The following is a 7,828-nucleotide window of genomic DNA, read 5'->3' on the forward strand; positions in this document are numbered from 1 at the left end:
AACATTTCCATTAAGAACAGGAACAAGACAGGGATGTCCACTTTCGCCACTCTTATTGAACATTGTACTGGAAGTCTTAGCCACAGCAATCAGACATGAAGAAAAAATAAAAGGGATCCAAATTGGAAAGGAGGAAGTGAAACTGTCATTATTTGCAGATGACATGATATTGTACATAGAAAACCCTAACGACTCCATTAAAAATATATTAGACTTAATAAATGAGTGTGGCAAAGTAGCAGGATACAAAATTAATGTCAAGAAATCGTCAGCATTCTTGTACATCAATGATGAACTAACAGAAAGAGAAACTGAAAAAACAATCCCATTTACCATGGCGCCAAAAAAATTACGATACCTAGGAATAAACTTAACCAAAGAAGTAAAGGACCTATTTGCAGAAAACTACAGGTCATTGAAAAAAGAAATAGAGGAAGATATAAAAAAGTGAAAGCACATACCCTGTTCATGGATTGGAAGAATTAACATCATTAAAATGTCCATACTACCCAAAGGAATCTATAGATTCAATGCAATCCCCATCAAAATACCAACGATATATTTCATAGAACTAGAACAAATACTTCAAAAGTTCATATGGAACCAAAAAAGACCCCGAATAGCCACAGCAATCTTGAAAAACAAGAACAAAGTAGGTGGGATCACAATACCAGATATCAGGTTATACTACAAAGCGACTGTAACCAAAACAGCCTGGTACTGGCACAAGAACAGGCATATAGACCAGTGGAACAGAACTGAAAACCCAGAAATGGACCCAAGGCAATACGCTCAATTAATATTTGACAAAGGTGGCAAAAGCATACAGTGGAGTAAAGACAGCCTCTTTAATAAATGGTGTTGGGAAAATTGGTCAGTACATGCAATAAAATGAAACTAGACCATCAACTTACACCATACACAAAAATAAACTCGAAATGGATAAAAGACTTAAATGTGACCCGTGAATCCATAAAAATTCTAGAAGAAAATGTAGGCAACAAAATTTCGGACATCATACGGAGCAGAATTTTCACTGATACATCACCTAAGGCAACAGAAATAAAGGAGAAAATGAACACATGGGACTACATCAAACTAAAAAGCTTCTGCACAGCAAAAGAAACAATCATCAAAATGGAAAGGCAACCCACTGTATGGGAGAACATCATTGCCAATGATATATCAGATAAGGGGTTAATTTCCAATATATATAGAGTGCTCATACAACTCCACAAAAGGAAGACAAAGAACCCAATTAAAAAATGGGCAGAGGAGCTGAATAGACACCTCTCCAAACAGGACATACAAATGGCCAAGAGACATATGAAAAAATGCTCAACATCACTAATCATCAGAGAGATGCAAATTAAAACAACAATGAGGTATCACCTCACACCTGTCAGAATGGCCACCATCAACAAATCATCAAACAACAAGTGTTGGCGAGGGTGTGGAGAAAAGGGGACTCTAATACACTGCTGGTGGGAATGCAGACTGGTGCAGCCGCTATGAAAAACAATATGGTGCTACCTCAGAAAATTAAAAATTGAACTTCCATTTGACCCAGTGATCCCACTGCTGGGAATATACCCTTAGAAGCCTGAAACGCCAATCAGGAAGAATATATGTACCCCCATGTTCATATCAGCACTATTTACAATAGCTAAGATCTGGAAACAGCCCAAGTGTCCACCAGTAGAGGAATGGATAAAAAAGCTGTGGTACATATAAAAATGGAGTACTATGTAGCGGTAAGAAAGAAAGATCTCTTATCCTTTGAGACGACATGGAGGGACCTGGAAAGTATTATCCTAAGTGAAAGAAGCCAAGCAGAAAAAGACAAATACCACATGATCTCACTTATATATGGAATATAATGAACATAACAGTCTGAGGAATACAGTAGACCCAGACACATGGAAGTAGGGCACAGACTGACATCCCTCAGAAGAGGGGATGGGGGGTGGGGGGGTGGGAAGAGATAAACCACAGAACTTATATGCATGTATGCATGACCAATGGACATGGACAACTAAGCCGGGGACAGGGTGGAGGGGGGTGGGGTGGGGGGCGCCAATGGGGTAAAAAGGTAAGATATCTGTAACAAAAAAATAAATAAAAATTCATAAAAAAAATAAATAAATAAATTTTATAGCAAAAAATAAAAAATAAAAAAAGAAGGGAGGTACTTGATTCTGCATAACAAAGAGGGGAGGTATTTGATTGGTGGTTTTGATTTCTCCTCGGACTGGCCATTTCTCTAGTCATGTGACTCATTGGTCATGTGACTTCCCAGAGCCCACAGACCTTACACAGGGCCCCCTGTTTAAAAACTACTAAGAATTTCAAGATAGGAGGAAGGTGTCAATGGGGGGAAAGGAGAAGCAACTGTAACAAAAATAAAATAAAAAATAATTTCAAGATAGCAACATCAGAGCATTATATCAAGCATAGGTCCTTCTGAACATGAGATCTGCGCACATATTGCACACCTAAGAACTTATAACCCTGGCAATAAGTTTCAATTTCCTCAACCATAAAATATATTTTACAGCCCTGACCGGTTTGGCTCAGCAGTTGGAGTGTCAGCCTGCAGACCAGAGAGTCCTGGGTTTGGTTCCCGCTAAGGGCATGTACCAAAAAAAAAAAAAAAAAAAAAAAAAAATATATATATATATATATATATATATATATATATATATATATATATATATATATAGTGATACCTCGGTTCTCGAACATAATTCGTTCCAGGAGGACGGTCGAGAACCAAATTGTTCGAGAACCGAAGCAATGAAACCCAATAGGAAATAATGGAAACTGGATTAATTCGTTCCAAGCCCCAGAGAATGTCTATTTACTGGTCTAATTTGTATATAATATGTAGAAAAACATAAGTCTCAACGAGAAATAAAAGTGTACAGTATGTCTAAGGGTTAAATTCAGTGTAAAGCGTGACTCTCTCCACAAAGCGTGACTCTCTCTCTGCACTCACACTGATGACGCAAGCAAGGCGCGCTGGGCCGAATGAACGCCATTCGGCTCAACTCGGCTCATCTCGGAAGTTCGAGTTCCAAATATTTGTTCGGATTCCAAGACAAAAGTTTCTCGAATCTCCTGGTCGAATACCAATTTGGTCGAGAACCGAGGCGTTCGAGAACCGAGGTATCACTGTGTGTGTGTGTGTGTGTGTGTGTGTGTGTGTGTGTGTGTGTGTGTGTGTGTATCAAATTACTTTTAAAATCCTCACCTGAGAATATGCTTATTGATTTGAGAGAGAAAGAGAGAAACATCAGTCAGTTGCCTCTCATACTTATCCTAACTGGGGATCAGACCCACAATCTTTTGGGGCACAGGATAACACTCCAACCAACTAAGCCACATGGCCAGAGCTAAATGACATGTTTTTCATTAGAAAACATTTATAGCCATATTCAATAAATATTTATTGATTGTCTACTATGTGGAAGGTACCACGCTAGGTACTCAGGGGTACTATGGTGAAGAAGATAAGGTCCCTCCTTTATATAGATTGTTGTTTAGTGGAAAAGACAGATGATGAAAAGATAAACAAAGTTGACGATTATAAATTGTAGTAAGTGTACAGAGATAGTAGAGAGAATCTGCTTTAAATTGGGTGGTCAGGCAAGTCCTCTTCTAGGAAGTGATGAGATCTGAAGGATGAGAATGGACTCTCCATGAGAAAAGCAGGAGGAATAGTGTTTCATGCAGTGAGAATAGCTGGTGGAAAGACCATGAAGTACGAAAGAACATGGCACCCCTCCCCTGAAGTTATTCCCCAAAGTGCCATTGGTCAGAAGCTTCCTCCTCCCCACTGACCTCCGTCCTCACTAACTTTCAAATACCTTGCCTGGTTGTCTGTCCACATCACTAGCATACAGGCATGAGCCCCCTTGGTTTCTTACTCCCTCACCACACAGATCTGTGTCTGTTCTCTTTCTCTCCTGCCCCAAAGGACGAGATGGTCTTTCTAAAATCATTTATGCCAGTAAATTCACTTCATTTTATTTTTGTGGACATTTAATTATTTCACTTTACACAGTACAAGAACATGAAGATATGCAAGCCCTCCACCCTACTGCCCTGTAAACCCATCCCATCGCACCCCATACACTGGCACCTATCCACTCCTGCTTTCAATCGCCTGACCCAGATCTCAACCTCTTTAGATAATACCTCATTTGCTAAATGTCTTTCCAGACCTTTTTCTTTGTTTATTCAAATATAAATCTGTAACATAAGGTGCATTTATATATATACACACACACACACACACACACACACACACACACACAATACTTTGGGGGATTTTGTTTCATAACAAAACAAAATTGGCCTTTCATATTTCTTTAAAAAGTAGGATATGCCTCCAATACAGTATGTAGGATCTGCCCTATTCTTTTATATATTTCTTGTGTTTTCAGGCTTTCTTCAGCTGGCTCTTGCTCCATGGCTCCAGTTTCTCCTATATCCAAAAGAACCCTCTCTCAGCTATGTATCTCACCTCACTCCTTCCCTTCACAGCCAGGTATCCTTGAAAAAGAGCCCCATTCACTGACTGTACTTCCTCACTTCCTGTTCCCTCTCTTCTTGGTACCATCAGTTTGGCTTCTGCCCCCTCCCCACCCAGGTTTGATCAAAGTTCAAAAATGAATGTCATACCCAATGAACACTTTTCACCTCCTGTCTTAGGGGCACCCCTGCAGCCCTGGGCACTGCTAAGCATGCTCCCCTGGCAACTCTTCACCCTATCCTGACTACTCCTAAGTACTTCATTGCCTCCATGGTTTCCAGTGAGGGACAATTTTACCCCTCAGTGGACATGTGGCAATAACTCGAGACATTTCTGGTTGTCACAGCTTGGGGGGATGTGCTACTGGCATCTGGGTAGAGACCAGAGATTCTGCCAAACATCCTATAGTGTACCAGTCACTTGCAACATAGAATTATCCAACCCAAAGTGTCAAGAGTGCTGAGACTGGGAAGCCCTGCCCTAGAAGGATGCAAACAAGCCCAAGGACATTTCCAACAAGTGCAGGCTAGGGATTTGGTCCCCAATTCTGGTGGTTGGCCACACCTGCCCCAAAAGGAGATAGCCTAAAGTCACATCCAGCTGCTGCAGATGTCCCAGGACCATGACAGCTTCAGTTTCACTGGGTCCACAGTCCCCCAGTGATTTTCTGGGCTGCTCCAGTTGTTTCTTCGTGGTATGACTCCTCACTGTCCTCCCGTTTGTGGGTGAAAATCATGCATTTAATTCTGCTCAATACAGCTTATTGTAATGAGATGGGGGGACACAGACTTTCCTGATTCACCCCGCCCTTTGGAAACTAATTTCCCATTGGGATATGTTATACTCCACATTTCTAAATTCATTGAGGGCTTTGTACTCAGATTCCCCTCCCACATTGATCCTGCTGGTGGGTTGGGAGACAGGATCCCTCAGGATGGCACCATACTTTAGTCAGTGGTCTAGACAAGAAAACCCTCTATGCATTACAGTTGCTGACTCACCTTGGCAGTAGCTTTAGTTCCATGTTCAGATTTGACTGCCCCCAGTTTGCTCACTGGGGACTAGGGAGGATTCTCTTGCCATGAAGCTTAACAGCCATAGCAGTCCTCGCCTGCAGCTGGTGTGGTGTCCTCTGTAGACAGCCCTGAGGGATTCCCTTAAGGGTGGCAGATCTCTGCTGTTGTAAGCCTGGGTTAACCCCACATTAGTTTTGTTTCTTCTGATATAACTCACAACACAATTGCAGGAAGTGGAAAAGTGGTTGGGCTGCCACTCTCTTATCTCTGGGTTCACAGGATCAACTCTTCTCTGCTTCTCTGAGCCTCTCTGCTCCCTTATCCAGGTCCAGGCCTCAGCTGAGGCCTCCATGTCCATAGCTCTGACCTTGGCCCCAACTCCAACTGACCCACTGCTTCATTGCTCAGTACCATCCTGACTGTGGAATCTACCTCTGTTCTGATTTTCTAGTGTGAGAATAGGAACTTACTCGAGTTTTCTAAAGAAAAGAGGATCAGGGTAGAGTGGATTTTTACACAGCACAATTAGGGTGGGGGAGAAACACAAACAAGCAGCATTTCTAGGATGTTGAATACTTATGCTCTGGAACACAAATGGGATCATTAAAACGTCTCTCCCACTTCCTACCCTGCCTCCATCTAACTCCCCAAGCCACATTCTCCCACTCATCCCCTTTCTCCCATTCTATCCAGCCCCTCCCCCACCCTCTGAAAATTGATATCCCACTGGGATATGTTTCTGTTGTATTTCTGAATTTAAGGGTTCTGTAACCAGATGTCTCTCCTCAACAGTAACAAATTTCCCTCCCTGAAAAATTCACGAGGTTACACCAAAGGCACTTCCAATTCCAAGGCCTGCAAGATGGTGGAGGTCTTCTTGGCTGTTGGGGCTTGAAAGCTGTCTTGTCTCTTTGGGGTTCTAAAGGGTCTATTCCCTGGGCCCCAACAGCAGATGGTCCCTGGTAGGCAGCCATCTGAGATGGAGCTCCTACTGTGAAGGCTGCCCCTGGTGGAAATGGTGGGGGTACTTCTGGAAAGGGGATGAGGGGTATTAGAATGGGTATGTGAATGAGTTGGGGAGCTGGACAAGAAGGGTTGTTTGTGAGACTGTGGACCAATGCTTGAGAGTCTCCCCAAAATAAAGCATGGCTGTTTCCACTGATATGGGATCTCCCTGCCTCTTCCTGCCATAGGTGTTTTCTGCTCCACAGCCCCATGAAGCTGCGGGAGGCCTCCATCCAGCTCCTTTGCAGCCTTTGCCCCCTCCACCCTCTCTACCCCCTTATGTCTTCCTGTTCTTCCTGCAGCGCCAGTGGCAGTAGTAGGAGGAGGAGCAGCCCCCACCTTGTTTTTCTCCTCGCCTGCTCTTTTTGTCCCAAACACACAGGTAGTAGCCAGACCTGGCTCCTCTGCAACCTGCTGCCATTCTCAGGATGACCTCATCTCCTGCAGAGAAGTGGGCAAGGTTAAAACATGTTCTGGGGGTGGAGAGAGGCGCAGGGAGGGAAGACATGAGAGTTCCAAGTGGCGTAATCTTACAGCCTTGAGAAGCTTCCACCTCAGTAGTTCCTTCTCTTTCTGAACCTCAGCCAGTTTAGCCAGAGTCAGTTGTTGCTGGTAGGCTGCTTCCTTGTGCTCCATCTCGTGCTGCAAGGTGAGTTCCTTCATGTTGGAGGCCAAGGCCTGTGAGGCCGATTTGTGCAGTTTTGTAACCACTGCATCCTGCAAGCATATAACTGGCCCTGCTTGCGAGCAAAGCGCATGCCCAGAGCCAGGCTACCCCAGGCACAGGTCTCTTTGGCCTCGCTGGTCATCATGCTGTCCTCCAGGATGGCCCTGAGCTTGTCTTCCACCTCCACCCAGGAACAGGATATATTCTGCAGGTAGAACTCAGGGCCTTTTACGTGTCTGGCCATTTTCTGGTTGATGAAAGCTACCACATTGCCATGCTGGAATCCACCAGAGGGGTCCTGGGGGCTCAAGGCCATGATGGCAGAGGGCCTTAGGGGCCTGGCTCACTCTGTTGTGACAATAACCAGTTGCATCCTCTGTTGGGGCCTCTGCTTTCTGCTAGCCCCTCCCCCCAGGGTCCTTGCTTCCCCTTGCCCTTCCCACCCTCCTCAGACCCTCCCCCACCCTGGGATACCTCTCACCGGGCTTCACCTCTCCAGATGGGGGCCAGAGGAAATGGACACTGACCGCACCCACTGACCCCGCCCTCTGACCATACCCCCCACTACCAAGTACCCCTACCACCCCCAAAGAGAAAGGGTAA

Source organism: Molossus molossus, unplaced genomic scaffold (genome assembly GCF_014108415.1).
Source record: "Molossus molossus isolate mMolMol1 unplaced genomic scaffold, mMolMol1.p scaffold_m16_p_2, whole genome shotgun sequence".
In the NCBI taxonomy this organism is placed as follows: domain Eukaryota; kingdom Metazoa; phylum Chordata; class Mammalia; order Chiroptera; family Molossidae; genus Molossus; species Molossus molossus.